Below are 19,780 nucleotides of genomic sequence, written 5' to 3' on the forward strand. Positions count from 1 at the left end.
TTGATAGTTTGTCTTCCTTGATATTTTGGTTTATACTTTGTCTCTTAGACTACCCAATGGCTTATGGAAAACAAAGAAGTAAACAAAAAAATGGGTCAATGTAGTAATCTATCAAAGGTCCCTGAATTCAAAGGTACAACTCCCTTGTGAATGCAAGATATGCAAATAATTTTGTTTTTTGGGTTTTGTGGGTATGTTCTTAACTAGAGAGAAAAGGAGGCAAAAGCCAAGTTGTTCAAAACTTTAAACAGCCTAGGGAGTTCTAAGGGGGATTACTCACAACATGAAATCTATTACAACCTAGATGCAAGGAATGAAAACATGCATAAATAGCTATGACAATAGGAAGAAACAAAGAGATGGCGAAATAAGTAATTGCCAGATTACATAGTCAGCTAATATTTTGACAATACCTGGATTGTCTATCTTTCAACTACTCCACACACTAGTTTATGGCTTCCTTATGCACAAACTATACTAAACACACAGACCAAGACGTACAAAATAGAGAAAAAATGAGATTTCTTATGTTGAAGAAAGTAAAACATGTACAATCTATTGAACAAAGGAAACAAAGCTAGGTTCATTCACATTCATTCAACTTTCAACATTGGCACATTTATTCCATACACTATACTTCAATTGAATGAACAAGAAAGCTAGAAATAGACTTAGAGTCTCATATAGTATTCCCAACTAAAGGGGTTTACCTACCAGTAATTTTTTCATTCCATTCTATTAACTTATAAAATGACATATATAGTGTTTAAAACAAAATAGAGTAAATGAGAGGGGAAGGGGGTGAATCAGTTACTACAAAACTTTCCATAGTCCCTAAGATGTCTGAATATACTCTTGATCTGATTAATATAAAATGCTGAAACTTGATAAAGCAGTAAATGATAAATATTAAAAACTGATATGTTATCATGCACAAAGTAATTCAGCAATTAAGAACACAAGACACACCAGTTTTAACGTGGAAACTCAATATGGGAAAAACCACTAATGTAACTAGATACTATTTTTCACTCTTCTGAAGTAAGCCTTGTTAGGAGCCAACCCTGTTAAAGGTTACAAAAACACACTGTTAGGTGTGACTCTATTAAAGGATTTAATCACCCTGTTAGGAGTGGCCTTGCTAGAGGTCTTTAGAACAATTCAACTAAACTGTCACCTTGTTAAAGGATTTATTGAATGGTTGTTAAATCAACTCTGTTAAGAGATTTTGAATTCACTGTTACAATGGTTAGAAAGCAACAATGAAGTGACCTGATATAATGTACAACTTTATCTTTTCTAATTATAGATCTCTGTTATGCTTGACTGGATCCTTACTTGATCAAATAAAACTTTACAGCTCCTTGAACACATCTAATCCTTCATCAGACTTTGCTCAACATTCGCCTTTTCATTTCATGCATATATAGCTTCTTTTTCAAAATCACACCCTTTAATTCATAATTGGAATGACCATATATACCTTTCAGATTATCTTAGTCGACTCAAATTACTGACTAAACAAACAATTACAACAGTCGGCTAGAAGTAATTAATTTGCAAATCCCTATACTGGTTGACCCTACATGGTAAACTTTGTTTAGAAAATAATTCCTATGTTAACCGACTGAGCTCGTTAATACAGCAAACCTCATGACAATCCTTCAATCGCCGGGAGAACTCGGTAAGTACTGAGTTTCCTGAGATAGCCGAGTGAGCTCGGTGGAAACTGTAAGGAAACTTGGCAACAAAGTATATAACCGTTTCCACATAACCCATAATAGATATGAAATAAACATGAAATTAAAATCCACATGCAAGAGAATAGACAACATACCCACAAAATGTGACACAAGATATACCCTGGGAAACCCTCATTGAGGGAAAAACCCAGCCTCCAAAAGCATCAATCATCATGTATTATTCAGCAAAAAATACCATTTTCATATAACCATGGAAGCTTTCATGGCCATAGCCACAACCGAGCAAACTATGTGAACAAGCATGAATCCACACATCCCATGCCATGCTTTCAACCTTCACAAATGCTCCCTTGGCTAACCTGTCAAGCCTTGTCCTGCTTGACTCTTGCCTTTTGTCTTCTCCTTATAACTCTCTCTCTCTCTCTACAACAACTACCCTTATGGCTGCTTATATAGTAGCAAGTCCCACAAAACCACCAAGTGGTATTACATAAACCATGTGCTAAAACCATGTGCTACCTAACCCACTGACCCCACATTTAATATTGGGCATTTAATTCTTTTCCCCAATATTAAATAATTACATGAAATATTATCACAATGTTACAATACAACTCATCAAAAATATTCCATGGGAATCTTTACATGTTGCACGTCCATCTAGGTACAACATTACATTATAAAAATAAAAATAATAATAAAATAACAATATTATGCAATGTGTGCAACACCCATTATCTCAACAATCTCCCACTTGTTGTATACATTGCATAGGGTCAATCCATAGCCACATAAATGAACAAGGGAACAATCCCTCCCAACACAACCACCATCATGGATCAAAATACACCAAGTGCTCCATCCTGGTACCTGCAACAAAATCAAAGTATCCAACATCTCGAACATGAATGATCTCACCTCCTATTATGCCACTACCACTGGACATACATAGAAGTCATCCATAGAGAAAACCACCCAACCTGTCGCATTAGAAGATCATAAAATCCTGTACCAACTAAAATTTCAAGCACAAAAAACCTGATCCAAAGGTAATCACATGTATCTGTAGTTGTCAAAATATCCATAGCTGAAATAGCACCCATAGCAAAGTGCCAAACCCATCCAACTATCCATACCTCAAAGGTATAACAAGTGAATCTTATATCACCGACATATCCAATCTATAACCTGCAATCACAAGCCTCAAGAGCAATACCTGCCACATATATACCAAGAAGCTCCCACTGCAAAAGATAATGTCAAATCTATAACCAATCCACTCACAACATCTCAAAGAAGTGAATCCATGTAGTATCAAGGACATCCATAATACATAATCCAATATCCTGCAAGAATAACTCTCATAACAAGTCTCCAAATAGTCTCCCAAATTCTCCACAACCAACAAAAGAAAGAGATGAAGGAATAACCATGTCATCTCTCACATGACATACACGAGCACAAACCAGTGATCACAATCTCTAACCAATCTCAAATCCAATGTAGGCAAAACTGAACATCTAGGAAGATAACCAAGACCGGAGAAAACATGCAAATCATAACCTGTATCATGTCCTTCTACACACACCTCTAGATGTAAACTGTGCAAGTATGATCTCCTCCATAAAACCCCAACAAGAAGCCTCAACAACACCCAAACCATACCATATAACTAATCATGGATGTAAGCCTCTCACAAGAAGATCAAACTCAATAAATCCATTCCTAAACCAAGGAATAACCATTCCTAATCCAAGGAAAATGCCCAAATATAAAACCATCTCCCAAACTCAACCAGCATAACAACATATGCACATGGAGATAACCAATGCTAAACCATCTCTCAAATGAACCCTCCAGAACTAACTCATGTACCATAGCTCATGATCCATATCCATGAAAGATAAGCATAAATATAATGCAACTGAGAGAAACAATGGGCTATACCTCTCAAGTAGCAAACCGTCGAGTAGATCAAGAGTGGGAAATGAGAATGTTCATCAAGATACCCAAGTCTCCAACCAAGACTCATCTAAGAACAATCTCCTCTCAAGTCCATATTAGGTGACTGCCCCTCAGACTTCCTGCTGAAACCATCAACCGTCCCAACAAATACTTCTCTAATCCAAGAGAAATCAGCATCACCACCATTTCTAAGTATCCATGAGCACCTGTAAACAATCAATCCATGCCAACTCCAAATGCAACATAGCAATATCATGAAGTATCCAGCTTATGATCAGTGTACTCAATACCAAAAAACTAAACCAAGATCAATGTCAAAGTTCCAACCATGGCCTCAGGAACATAAACATGACAACATGATCTTACCATCTCAACCAAAGAGATAACATGCTCCATATGAACATACTATAACATGTCACAACTCTAAACGCGTATCAAGAGTATACCGTGACATAATAATGAAACCATCCTCACACCAAGGATAACATGCCAAATAAAAGCATAAACCACACCTTTGCCAAGAACCCTGTGAGTCCTCAAGATGCAACCATCTCCATACACCATGAAGAAAACCATCTCTGCATACCACGAAGAACCATCTCCACATACCATGAAGATAACCAAGAACTCCATGAATCCTCAAGATCTAACCATCTTCACACACCATGAAGATAACAAGTGCACCATGCAAATGTCAAACACACTTCTGCAGCAACAGGATCTAAGACAAACCTCCAACATCTACAAACACTCAATAAATATATCAATGCCAACAACTCCCACTCAACCGTGGTACCAAGTCACCTATGGCATCATAAAATCCATCCTCTCCAAACCAAGAAGATATAAACCAAACCAGGAACTAATCCTGCACTATCACCCCATCACTGTCACAAGCTCCCACTAAACCATGTATCCAAGCTATCCATGACATAATGATGAAAAACCATCTTCTAACCATGAGAATCAACCAAGGCATCAAACCATCAAAGAACTCAAAAAGTGCACATCATGAGCTCCTCAAAAGAAACAAAATAACCATGATCCTCAACCAAGAAGATATACCACCATAACCAAATCAGAAATCCAAGCTAATGAACATCAAGGATGTACCTGTATAACCAATCATGTCATGCCAAAATCCATGGCACCATGATCACATCCATGAACCGAGCATCTGGCTCTCAATATGTCCAACCTGTCAGCATAGTCAACCACAATCCTCCACCATGACTGTACCTGGTAACAACATCTCATCCCTTCTACATGAAGAAAATAGTAAATCATGTGACTTAGGGCATAGACAACCCAAATCCAAGCCACCAATCTGAATATACATCAATACTGAAAGATCAATGGGCAAAGACAACCCATAACCAAGCTATAAATGCAACCTGTAAGTATAGACCGCTTACAACACTGCACAACTTGTAGACCCAACAAGTCATCATGCATATCCAAACCAAACACTGATAACCATATCATCATGAGACCAAACTGAATATGAACTGAGTATACAATGCCATCAAATCTTAAATCTCCAATGTCATAAATTCACAATGTTACCATAGTCAAAATATATCTATAAATTGTTCAGATAAATAAATCACCAAATAAATTGTGCCAAACCTGCACCAAATCTGAACCAATGTGTAGAGCTCTCCAAGAGCTTTTCGTTGATTACTTGAAGTCCAAAATCCGACTCCGTATGCCCAAGTTATGCTCCAATCCGTGCTCACAATAAACAACATCTGACTTTAGGGCTGTTAAAACCTAAAAAAATATCAAAATCATAGAACCAAACCTACACCATCTTGTAGTGCTCTGAATTAGCTTTCCAACACCTATAAGAACTCTGAAATCCAATATTCTGAGAGAAAGTTATGGTTGTTTTACTAAGACAGTCTTTTTACCATTTTCAGTACGATTTTTCATTTTTTATTTTTTTAGTGACGAAAATTCCGACGGGATTAAATTTGACAGCCATCATGGGCTGAAACCAAAAAACTCTTTCATTTCCTCTAAAAATGGCCAAACTAGGGCATATTATATATCAAAATTTATGGAAATGTCGACCCGGATCCAATGGTGAGGTCCGTTTTTTACCCAAGAGGTCATTTCTGTAAGCTACCCCCCAAAACCCTCATTTTAAATGAAACATCCGAAAACCTCTTTTGTCCAACAATTTTCCATGCCCAAATTTTTAACATCTCATCATAACAGCAAATCCAAAACCCTCAGATCTGCAATGAATCATTAATATTTCTTGCCCTTTCTTTTTATCCTCTCATGCATTCCCATGGATTCAATCTAGGGTTACAATAATAAAATCATAGCTCTGATACCACTTGTAAGGAAACTTGGCAACAAAGTATATAACTGTTTCCACATAACCCATAATAGATCTGAAATAAACATGAAATTAAAATCCACATGCAAGAGAATAGACAACATACCCATAAAATGTGACACAAGATATACCTTGGGAAACCCTCATTGAGGGAAAAACCCAGCCTCCAAAAGCATCAATCATCATGTATTATTCAGCAAAAAATACCATTGCCATATAACCATGGAAGCTTTCATGGCCATAGCCACAACTGAGCAAACTATGTGAACCAGCATGAATCCACACATCCCATGCCATGCTTTCAACTTTCACAAATGCTCCCTTGGCTAACCTGTCAAGCCTTGTCCCACTTGACTCTTGCCTTTTGTCTTCTCCTTATAACTCTCTCTCTCTCTCTACAACAACTACCCTTGTGGCTGCTTATATAGTAGCAAGTCCCACAAAACCACCAAGTGGTATTACATAAACCATGTGCTAAAACCATGTGCTACCTAACCCACTAACCCCACATTTAATATTGGGCATTTAATTCTTTTCCCCAATATTAAATAATTACATAAAATATTATCACAATGTTACAATACAACTCATCAAAAATATTCCATGGGAATCTTTACATGTTGCACGTCCATCTAGGTACAACATTACATTATAAAAATAATAATAATAATAAAATAACAATATTATGCAATGTGTGCAACACCCATTATCTCAACAGAAACTACGCTTTGGAGATCGAGTGAAGCTTGGTTAACACTGACTTCTCCATGATTACTTTGATGACCGAGTGAGCTTAGTGGAAATTACCCTTTGGAGATCGAGTGAAGCTTGGTTAACACTGACTTCCTCATTTTCTTCGTTGATCGAGTGAGCTCGGTGAACACTGTCTTTCACCTTTCCTTTGTTGACCGAGTTAGCTCGATTAACATTGTCTTCCTCATTTCCTTTGATGATCGAGTGAGCTCGGTTGGTACTGTAGATTGCATTGCAGACTGTCTGAGCTCGATGAACTTGAAACTAATGACTGATATGACATTTGTGTGACGTCAAGGACAACATTATCCAACAATCTCTCTCTTTAGCATTGATGGCAACACAACATATCATAATAGAATGAAATTTTGAAAACAAGTCCAACAAGATAACAAACTTCTCCCTCCTTCAATAATCTCCCTTTGTTAAGGGACTTCATGGAAAACTTTTCAAATCTCACAAATTTCATAAGGATATGATAGTAAATCTCTCCCTCTTTGACAACACATGCCAAAGACAACAGAAGTTAAGTGAATTGTAATGTTCCTTTAGTACTGATTCATATGCAATAATTTCTGATTGAACTGCATCAACGGATAGATCTTCAATCTTGTATCCGTTGATGCATCTCTAGAACTCATTTTTAGTGGACTTCAGATAGGGGAATGACCCTTAACTTACCTCTGAGATACAAAAATGCATCCTTAGGTAAAGGCTTTGTGAATATGTCAGCAATATGTTCCTTTGTATGGACATATTCCAATCGGATCTCCTTGTCTTGCACCAATTCTCTGACAAAATGATATTTTATTGCAATATGCTTGGTCTTGGAATGCATCACTGGATTCTTAGATATGTTGATTACACTAGTATTGTCACAGAATATGATAACTAGTTCTTTGATTTCCATCTTCATTCCTTGTAATAACTGCTTAAACCAAACAATATTTGAACAGTTTACTGCTACAGCAACATACTCTGCCTCTGCTGTAGATTGGGATGTACAATTCTGCTTTTTTCTTGTCCAAGAAACCAATCTTTTTCCAAGAAAGAATGCTCCTCCACTTGTGCTTTTTCTATCATCAAGGTTTCCTGCCCAATCAGCATCAGTAAATACTTTCAAATCCAAATTACCTCCAAATTTGTACCATAAGCCATAATCTTCAGTTCCTTTCAAATATCTCATTATTCTTTTGATTGCCATCAGATGAGTTTCTCTTGGCTTTGCTGAAAATCTTGCAACAATACCAGCCGCAAGGGCAATATCTGGCCTGGTATGAACTACGTATTGCAACTTTCCAATCATAGATCTATACAATGTTTGATCTACCTCTTTGGATTCATCATCTTTGGTAAGTTTCAATCTAGTACACATAGGAGTTCCAACAGGTTTACAGTCCTCCATATCAAACTTTTTCAATATCTCCTTGATGTATTTTGATTGAGTGATGTAGATGCCATTCTTATTTTGTTGAATTTGAAGACCAACAAAGAATTTTATTTCACCAAACATAGACATTTCAAATTCCTTGTTCATTTGTTCTAAAAATTCTTTGCAAAGATCATCATGCCCTGTGAAAACAGTATCATCTACAAATATTTTTGCCAAGACAATCTTATTATCTAGTCCATCCTTTATAGACAAGCTACTATTATCATTAGTTCTTTGAAAACCAATCTAAATAAGGTAGTTATGAAATCTTTCATACCATGCTCTAGGGGCTTGTTTCAGACCATACAGTGCCTTGTGTAATTTGCAGACCATGTCCTTTTTATCTGGATTAATAAAACCTTCAGGTTGTTCAATGTAAACCTCTTCATCTAGTATTCCATTGAGGAATACTGACTTGATATCCATCTGATAAACTTTGAATCCTTTGTGAGCAGCATATACAAGTAAGGTTCTGAATCCTTCCAATCTTGCAATAGGAGCAAAGGTTTCTCCATAATCTATGCCTTCTTCTTGAGAGTATCCTTTGCATACCAATCTAGCTTTGTTTCTGGATACCTTACCATCTTCAGTCAACTTGTTTCTAAATACCCACTTGGTTCCAATTACATTCTTATTTTTAGGCCTGGGTACAAGAGTCCATGTCTTTTTCTTCTCTATCTGTTCTATTTTCTCATTCATTTCCTCAATCCAACTATCATTTGTCAATGCATCTTTAATGCTTCTAGGTTCAAAATCAGCAAGTAAACAAGTATTTTTTAGCTTGCTTCTTGTCAAGGTTCCTTCAGTCTTGTCTCCAATGATCTGATCTGGTGCATGATGTCTTTTGACATATTTAGCTAATACAGGTTCTTTGCCTCTTGAATGAGTTTCATTGCTATCTCCTTGTGCTTCAATTTCATGTTCTGGTTGTTCTGGCTCGGTAAGAATTGGCTCGGGCACTTCAGACTCAGTAGACACTTGCTCTATAATGTTTGAATGTTGTTGTGGCTCAGTTTGAACTATTTGCAATTCGGTTACTAATGACTTGGGAGTTGAGGATTCTTGAGTGAACAGTATGCTTGGTATAGTATCTGGTTCAATGTAAACAAATCTTCTGTAATCTGCAGGTACCTTTTTGCTTTCTTCTTCAGATTTGTCTGCAAACTCATCAACTTTCACATGTGCACTTTCTATGACTTTGTGAGTGGATAGATTTAAACATCTATATGCTTTGCTTTTGCAAGAATATCCTAAAAATATTCCTTCATCACCTTTTAAATCAAATTTTCCTATTCTAGATTCTTTCAAAATATAACATTTGCTTCCAAATGCTTTTAGATAACTTACATTGGGTTTGTAGCCATACCATAATTCATAGGGAGTTTTGAATGAGTCCTTCTTCAACTGTACTTGGTTTAATGTATGAACTGTAGTGCTGATGGCTTCCTTCCAGTATTTGATAGCAATGTTCTTTTCTATCATCAAAGTTCTTGCACAATCCATGATGGATCTGTTTCTTCTTTCAGCTATTCCATTTTGTTTAGGAGTTCCTGGTGCTGAGACTTGTCTTTTAATACCTTTTTCAATGTAGAAGTTGTTGAATTCATGTGAGATGAATTCACCACCTTTATCTGACCTTAAGCATTTTAGTCTTTTTCCCGTTTCTTTTTCTACTCTTGCCAAATACCATTTGAATTTCTCAAATGCTTCTGATTTATTCCTTAGATACATGATAGTCATCATTCTTGAGTAGTCATCAACAAAAAGAATGAAAAACTTTTCTCCAGTATAGCTTTCTATTCCAATGGGTCCACATAAATCAATATGCACAATTTCTAATATATCTTCAGACTGATAGTTCTTACTTTTAAAACTAGTCTTTCCCATTTTACCAATCTGACAATTCTTGCATAGACCAACCTCAGGTTTCTTAATGTTAGGAATGCCTCTTACTTTCTTGAATTTGCTTATTTTTACCATATTATCAAAATTGACATGACACAACCTTTTGTGCCATAACCAACTTTCTTCAATTTGAGCAATAAAACATGAGCATTCACCAAGTTCTAGATAGAACAAGTTACCTTTAGTTTGGGTGCCAGATCCTATCAGCTTTCCTTGCTCATTCAACAGTCTTGCCTTTCCATGCATGAATTCCACCTTGAATCTAGTATTGAGTAACTGTGCCACACTTAGCAAATTATGTTTAATACCTTCAACCCAATAGGCATTATTACATCCAAGTTCTTTGGTTAGATAGATTCTTCCTCTTCCTTTTATAAAACAAGGTTCATTATTACCAAACCTTACACTGCCACCATCATAGTCTTCAAATTGATCAAACTTAGTTTTATCACCAGTCATATGATGTGAGCAACCACTGTCTATAATTCATGTATCATTCTTACTTATGTGAGAAACAAGTGCCATTTTATCTTCCTCATCATTTTCAGAATCATCTTTAATGACAATGTAAACAATTTCATCCTCACTATCATCAGAATCTTTAGAATTTTCAGCCATGAAGCATGATTTCTTACCTTTGTTTTTGGATGATTTGAAGTCTTTCTTGCCATTCCATTTGTAATCTTTCTTTTCATCATTGTTTTGCTTGTTTGGACACCTTGTTGCAATATGACCAAGTTCTTCACAAGAAAAATAGATTAGAGGAACTTTACCTTTGTATTTTCCTCTGCCTCTAGAATATTTCTTTGCTAGTAGAGCTTCAATTACTTTGAGGTCACTGTATAAACTTTGGATTGATTCATTTTCACTTTTTGATTGAGATTCCTTCTCCCTTTTGTTTTTCTCCTTAAGTGAGAGCTTGGCTTGAAATGTTGATTCAATGTTCTTGGAGGCTAGAACATAGTTGTCAAAGTTATCTAGTTCAAATGCAGTTAGTCTTCCAACTATAGCCTCAAGATTTATCTAATGATTTGCTTCACACCTTCTTTCCTGAATTGCAGAAACTCTGATTGCATAAATGGGAAGCAAGGTTCTGAGAACTTTTCTTATAATTGTTTCTCCTTTGATATCACCTCCAGATTCTCTGATTGCACTCACACATGCTTTAACTCTTTCAACATACTTTGCAATGTTTTCATCCTCTCTCATCCTCATTTGATCAAATTGTCCTCTTAGACTTTTTTCTTTTTCTCTTCTCACATTATCATCTCCTCTATAGATCTCTTTTAGCTTGTTCCACATCTCAAAGGCAGTTTTGCAGTCCTTAATGTCATCAAATTCTTCATAACTAAGAGCAGATGCTATGTCTATCATCATATTGTTGTGAGTCTTCTTTTCAGCAATGTCATTGACAGACAATGTGCCAGGAGGTTCTTCATATTTTTCTTCAAGGTATTTTAGTCCAGTATCACCAACAGTAGCCAGATGAAGTCTCATCAATCCTTGCCATGTGGAGAAGTTATCTCTGTTGAGTTTTGGAATTTCTCTTTTGTAAGACATCTTGATCTTTGGCTTAGATTCTTGAAATCTCTTCTTGCAAGCACCAAAAGCTCTGATACCAATTGTTGAAAAGAGAATAGAGTAACTGAGAGGGGGAGGGGGTGAATCAGTTACTACAAAACTTTCCACAGTCCCTAAGATGTCTAAATATACTCTTGATCTGATTAATATAAAATGCTAAAACTTGATAAAGTAGTAAATGATAAATATTAAGAACTGATATGTTATCATGCACAAAGTAATTCAGCAATTAAGAACACAAGAGACACCAGTTTTAACGTGGAAACCCAATATGGAAAAAACCACCAATGTAACTAGATATTGTTTTTCACTCTTCTGAAGTGAGCCCTGTTAGGAGCCAACCTTGTTAAAGGTTACAAAAACACACTGTTAGGTGTGACCCTGTTAAAAGATTTAATCACCCTGTTAGGAGTGGCCTTGCTAGAGGTCTTTAGAACAATTTAACTGAACTGTCACCTTGTTAGAGGATTTATTGAATGGTTGTTAAACCAACTCTATTAAGAGATTTTGAATTCACTGTTACAATGGTTAGAAAGAAATAATGAAGTGACCTAATATAATGTACAACTTTATCTTTTCTGATTACAGATCTCTGTTATGCTTGATTGGATCCTTACTTGATCAAATACAACTTTACAACTCCTTCAACATGTCTGATCCTTCATCAGACTTTGCTCAACATTCGCCTTTTCATTTCATGCATTTATAGCTTCTTTTTCACAATCACACCCTTTAATTCATAACTGGAATGACAATATATACCTTTCAGATTATCTTAGTCAGCTCAAATTACTGACTAAACAAACAATTACAACAGTCGGCTAGAAGTAATTAATTTTCAAATCCCTATACTGGCCGACCTTGCACGGTAAACTTTGTTAAAAAAATAATTCATGTGTTAACCGACTGAGCTCGGTTAATACAACAAACTTTGTGACAATCCTTCAATTTTTGGGAGAACTCAGTAAGTACTGAGTTGTGTGAGATAACCGAGTGAGCTCGGTGGAAACTATGCTTTGGAGACCGAGTGAAGCTTGGTTAACATTGACTTCTCCATGATTCCTTTGATGAACAAGTGAGCTCGGTGGAAACTACCCTTTGGAGATCGAGTGAAGCTCGGTTAACACTGACTTTCTCATTTCCTTTGTTGACCGAGTGAGCTCGGTGAACACTGTCTTTCACCTTTCCTTTGTTGACCTAGTTAGCTCGGTTAACACTATCTTCCTCATTTCCTTCGATGACTAAGTGAGCTCGGTTGGTATTGTAGATTGCATTGCAGACTGTTTGAGCTTGGTGAACTTGAGACTAATGACTGATATGACATTTGTGTGACATCAAGGACAACATTATCCAACATATTGGCCCCTGCTTAGGGTTCTTGGCCAGTTACATTAACATAGCACTTGAATCATTTATAAATCAATAGTCATCTGTTACGATTCTGAATTTGAGAGATAGGGAGAGATAGATTGTTCAATTTCTATTTGCATCTACACTAATAATCATTTTAATAATTTTTTAGGCATTTTGTTTTATCATCTTGATGTTCCTACAAAAACCTGGCATCTATCCTAGCCTTTGTAATCTCTGGTTACCATGGAAACTCCATAGAAAATGGCTCATATTCTTCTTTGGCTATGTAGAAGACCTTTGGCACCATCAACTGCATCTTCATATTCTAACAAACACCCAAATTTAAATTACCATCATTGATATATCTTTCCTTATTACTTGAAGAATGGTCAAGATTAAGTCTTCATGTGTTGACAAAGAAAAAACCTTTGCCTTCTCCTAACACGTAGCACTTTTTAATTTTTTTTTGGGCTTAACCCTTTAGCACAATGTCTTTCCTTTACTTTGTCCTAGGAGACTGTTGATTATGGGCCTACTAAGACAGGTGTCCAATGCTCACATTCTCACTTTGGCTATTTCTTGTGAAAATTTATAAAGTGAGAAAGTGATAGGTGTTGATCTTATCTTTGTTAGATAGTTAGGATACGTTGATGATCTTGGTTACTATTCACAACTTAGAATCCTTTGACTACATTACTATCTATGATCTTTTGATCACTAACTGTTATTTTATTTTGTAGCTTTGCAACTTGAAATCTCTTGAATGACTTTTAACTTCTGACACTGTGATAATCATTTGAACTTAACTATTCCCTTCCTTTGCAACCTCATAACCTCTACACACAAATTTTATACCGTGTGATGGTACGAAAACTTTTTTTAATGTTATTGTCATTCCTTTGGCCACCTCACATCTATAGACTTCAATTCACTTTTGAATCCAACAATATTGAGAAAGCTTCACACTCAACCACCCAGATCACCTTTCATAGCTTTGCAACTTAACTTTCATCATGTGGAACACAAGCTGTAATGTTGCAATCACTATCGTGGATGACTATTGTATTGTTTCATGACTTCATGACCAAAGAATTTAACTTTCCATAAAATCTTATGATAATCTGATAGCCTTTAACTATTTATATTTTTTTTTTTACCATCACAACATAGAATTCTTCAAGCCAGAAACAAGTTGTGAACCAACGATGACCATGGAACTGACTACCTCACATCTTCATCACAGTTTGGGACTTAACATTTCTTTCACTTGTGATATTGCACTAGCCTTTAAATGTAACTATTCTAATTACTTTCCATAACTTTGTAACTCAAGATTCTAACTTAGCATTTAACCCTCTAAAGCCACGAATACATGCTTTCACTCCTTCACAAACCTAACCTCAGATTACTCTTAACTTCCTATGACCTTGTGATTGACATATTTTCACCTCTTCGCAACTTAAATTTGACATTTAACCTTAACATCAATGAAGCTTCACTAACATGTTATCATGACTATTTTGCACCCTCACAACTTGGACTTTGGAGCTTATTTGACTAATTGTGATGATGCAATTGTTCAAACTTTAGACGTGGAAATGCAGATGTGACTTGTGTCATCAATCTGAGATCAAATTTGGTCTTTGCCACCTTTCACCATGTTCTTCACCATTTTTTCATTTCTTAGTGCTCACTCTACACCAAAAACAACTATTTTTTTCTTCTACATTGTTCTCACATTTTGCAGGTCATGTTCTTTAACCTTGGTCCTTGTGTTCTTCACTACCATTTTCTCTAGATATGCTTAAAATCTCTTCATTCTACCTATATCATATCATCAATAGAATACTTAATCATAGAGTTAGGGTTTCTTATGAATAGACCTATTTCTCTCTCTCATCTAGGAAACATAGAGGGAAAGATGTGAGACAAAACCCTAATGGCAACGTATACCAAGACATGACATGAAACACTTACTTAGCACTTGACCTAGAAATTCAAGAATGGAGGACTAAAAATGTGGCAACAACTGGCTTTGACTGGGGACTTAGGTATGCAAATTTCTAAGAAGGGATCCAAAATCTCTAGTTTTGCATAGCTGGAATGGAAAATTACAGTGGGAAGCTAAACTACACACACAATAGAAAGGAAAAACTAACCTAGGAAAATAGGAAAACAAAGCAAGGAAAGATGAAAAGAAAACCTACCTATAATAACACTAACTACGGGTGCTACCTACTTAAACTTATGAACTTGATACAACTTTAGATCCTATCCATTATTGGAAAATGGTAGAATCTCTCTAGAGGGATATGCCAGAGTGAAAGAATTTTTCTGGTTTACTTGCATAATCTTGAAAGGGCCCTTCAAAAGGGAGTCAAACTTGTGATGCATAGCTTTGGGTTCATGCCTCCTATCTCATAATAGGACCAAATCACCCTCCATGAATTTCCTTGGTCTATCCTACTTGTCAAAGAATGTCTTCACATGCTTCTGATGCTCAATAATGTGATCAACTAACCTTTTGTGTTCCTCTTGAATCTTAGATAAGTACATGATGCACTTTTTTAAACCATTTTTAAATATTGGATCCTTGATCACTTGTTGTAGTTTACAAATGGATAACTCTAATGGGAGGGGAAGGCTAGCTTCAACTATGTATACCATCTTGAACATAGAAATCTTGATTGTCTTCTTCGGTGTTACTTTGTCTTCTAAGAGTACATTGTGCAATCTTTTGTGCCAGTTCTTCTGGTTTTCCAAAACCAACTTCTTCATGTTGTTGATTAGGTTCTTATTACTTGATTTTGCTTGACCATTCCCTTAAGGGAAGTAATATGATGAAGGGCTAAGGTGAATGTTGTTGTTGTAGCAGAATTCTATGATCTCCATAGAAGAAAAGTAAGAAGCATTGTCCATGACAAGATTCAATGGCACCCCAAACTTTATCAAAATGTTCTCTTTAATGAACTCATAGACAAATTTAGAAGTTTTTTTCTTAGTAGGCTTGGCTTCCACCCATTTTTTGAATTAATCCATAGCAGTGATGATATAAAAATATCCAATAGAAGAAGGAGGATTGATTGGTCCAATGAAGTCAATTCCACACTGCTAAAAGGGAGCTTCTATTATGACTAACTTGAGTGGTAGGGAGGCTAACTAAGGCCTACTGGAAAACATTCTACATTTGTCACATTTGGACACCCATTTAATGCATCCTTAAACATGCCATGCCAGTAGTAACATTGCCTCAAGATCTTGTATGATGTGGCTATTGATGAAAAATTACCACCATAGGCCTCATCATGGAAATTACAAAGCAATCTTTCTTGTTGAGGTTTATCCACACATCTCAACAAAGTTCCATCAATTGCTCTCTTATATAGTTGGTCATCATATATGACATACTTAGCTAACTTAATCTTGAGATCTCTCTTCTTCTTGTACGTCAGCTCATCAGGATAATCTTCATAAGTGAGAAAATAAGAAATGTTTGAGAACCAAGGGTCTTGAAGACTTACCATTAGAGCTCTTGCAGATTCCTCTTCTTGAATTGGGTCTTGATTTTCTGAAATTATCTTGCACAAACCATTTCCTCACACCAACTTGGTTTTAGGTCGATATCATATTCTTGAACTTTTACTATCTATGCACCTCTATTATTACAACCTATTTATTGTTGGGTCAATATGCTTTTAACAGTTGAATCAAGTACAAATAAAATAGAATGAGAGTGCAAGACAAATAGAACCTAAAAAAATTGAGTAGTCTTACCACTGCATATGTATGTTTTTCCATTTGGGAGTATCTACACTCATGCTCTCTAAGGCGAGTACTCATGAAAGCAATTGGCACTTAGATAACTTCCTTTTTTTCTTGTGTGAGTATTACAAAAAGCATGTGGGCTGAGACATAGCAATACAATACGATCTCCTTAGTGTAATCCAGATGTACCAACATGGGTTCTTTAGCTATGGAGTCTTTAATTTGATTGAAAGTCATTCTTCCAAAGTTGTTCCATTTGAAACTTTGAATTCCTTTCATCATTTCAATAATGCACTTGGTGATTTTAGAATTTTTTTTGATGAAACATGTTCTGGGTCAATCTTGATGCCTTCTTGGGAGACCATGTGACCCATTAGTTTTCCTTCTGTAACATAGAAGGTCGATTTCTTGGGATTGAGCAAAATCCCATGTTCTTTAGATCTTTTCAACACTTTCTCCAAGTCCCTTAGATGATTTTCTCTTTTCTTGGAGAAGACTTTCAAATCGTCCAAGTATATGATGATGATCTTATCTTCGATATCAGGAAAGAATGAATTCATAGCTCTTTGAAAGGTAGCTCTAGCATTAATGATTCCAAAGGGTATCTTGTTATATGAAAACGTTCCCCAAGGGGTGGTGAACATTGTCTTGAACTAATCTTCTAGGTGCACCTCAATTTGGTTAAAACCAAAAAATCCATCTAACATGGACATCATTTTGAAACTAGCCACTGTTTGCACTAGATGATCCATATTGGGCAAGGCATAATTGTCCTTTAAAGATGCCTGATTAAAATTTATAAAATCCACACAAATTCTAATCTTCTCATTCTTTTTTTGGGATAGGTAAAATATTGGATATCCATGTTGAATGGTGAATGGGGTAGATGATACATGCTTCTAGCATCTCGTGAACTTCTCTAAAGATGGCATTTGAGACCATAGGGTTTTAATTATGCTATTTTTTCTTAAAAGGAGTAGCTTTAGGTTTGAGGTGAATTTTTTTCTTGAACTCACCATTCCTAAAGTTCTTTAGCTCTTCATATCCCCAAGAAAATACATGTTGGTATTCTCTCAACAGTCCTTTTTCTTTTGGTCTTTCTTCTTTGAACAACAGCTACCAATATTAACCATTTTAAGCATATATTCAATGTCGATGTTCATTCCTTCATAATCTCTAGAAGTTCCACCTTTCCTACCCCTTTACCTTCTAATAAATTCATCATGCCTACCAAATAATTCTTCAAGGAAAATAAGATGTAAGGGAACCTTGTTACTTTTGAGTTGTTCAGCTCCAAGCTCCAATTCCTTCGTGTTGTCAAGGGTGAAGTCTTTATAGGAACCTTTGCTTCCTTTGAAATATTGATCAATGAAATGTTCAAATCCTTCTAGGAAAGATTGGATCTATTTATCACCATTGAAGACTTGTCAAGTCTCAACATTGTTAGGGAAAAGGGTCTAAATAAGACTTCCATCTTGAACTTATTGCCTATGAAATCTAGTTGTGGAAGTAGAAGCGAGGATGAGGAAGCTAACTGATCTACTTTTTCATTTTGTTACCTTGGACCAACTTGTATTGAGAAGGCATCTAGGTCTTCAATCTTATGCCAAACTCCATTTATGTAGTTCCTAAGCCTCATAATCTTTATAGTATATTGAGATTGAACTTGCTTCGCTATAATCTCTACATCTCCTTTAGCTCTTAAGACTTTCACTCCTCTCTACTTTGCAGTAGTTATACCTAATAGCAAGGCTTCATACTCTATTACATTGTTAATATTATTGAATTGGAGCATGTATGCTAGTTGTGTTATCTCTCCATTCGGGGAAACAAGCACCATTCTAGTTCCAGACCTAGTAGTAGCACAATCGTCATCAAACTCTAGGGTCCAAATCTGCAAATCACCTAGAGGATCTTGTTGTTCTTCTAAATAATAAGAGTTAGAGAACATCATGTAATTTCCAAACTCCATCTCTTGATATAGGATCTATGCCTTATGATCATTAGACTTCAAACTATGAATTTAGCCTTTCCCTCAAGTTCTAGCTTGATTTTCTTATTCCCCATGGGAGTAATGGAATGAGACCAATCCATCTTTATTTCCTCTCCCACTTCCCTACATAAACTTCTACTCAACAATATATCATAGCTGGCTAGAATATCTACTACTAGGATGGTTAGCTTCATTATCTTTGTAGGGTAAGTGGCCAATGCTACTTGCACATCTTTTGTTTGACCTAACAAAGGAACCTGCTTTGCATCCATAAAATAAAAAAATCCAAAGGTTTTGGTAAAGTTCAATCCAAGGGAAAGAGAGACAAAAGAGGGCATGACATTATCAGAGGCTCTAGAATCAATAATGCAGTTACTAAGCTTATGACCATTTTGTGGATAAGGAGACATAGAATAGATCTAGATTTTTCCTAGGGGAGGTGGCCAGGACTGATAATTCTTCCACTTTGAAGAGCAGAGGCAAGACAAGATCTTCTTTAGCTAGTGGGCTACTATCTGATTGAGGTTGATCACTACTAATGGTAGAATTGACATTAGGTTGAGTTTTAGCATTAGAATTTATTTTACAATAGTCTACCAACTTTTGTACTCTAGAAGGGTGGATTTTGAGATAATCAAGGGGAGACACCTTGATATGAGCATCTTAACAATATTGTATTATGTCAAATGGAGATTGAGGCTTAATAATTGGCTCAAACTTTTTCTACTCTTTCCTTCATGATGAGGAAGTGGATTCTCTAATTGTGGTTGATGAAGGGCTAGTGGTTACATTTTGGATGGGAATAGAGTTTTTCTAGGTTCTTCTCCCTTCAACTTCTTGTTGCCGCGATCATTAAAATTTCATCCAGGGTGTCAAAGTAGTCACCTCCAACCTTCAAGTCTAATTCATACTCCAAAAACAATGTTCCAAATTGACCATGAGGAGTAGAATCATCTTCACTTTTGGGATACTCAATTTTC

The sequence above is a fragment of the Cupressus sempervirens genome, chromosome 3 (genome assembly GCF_028749045.1).
Source record: "Cupressus sempervirens isolate cs-2001-9-10 chromosome 3, ASM2874904v1, whole genome shotgun sequence".
NCBI lineage: Eukaryota > Viridiplantae > Streptophyta > Pinopsida > Cupressales > Cupressaceae > Cupressus > Cupressus sempervirens.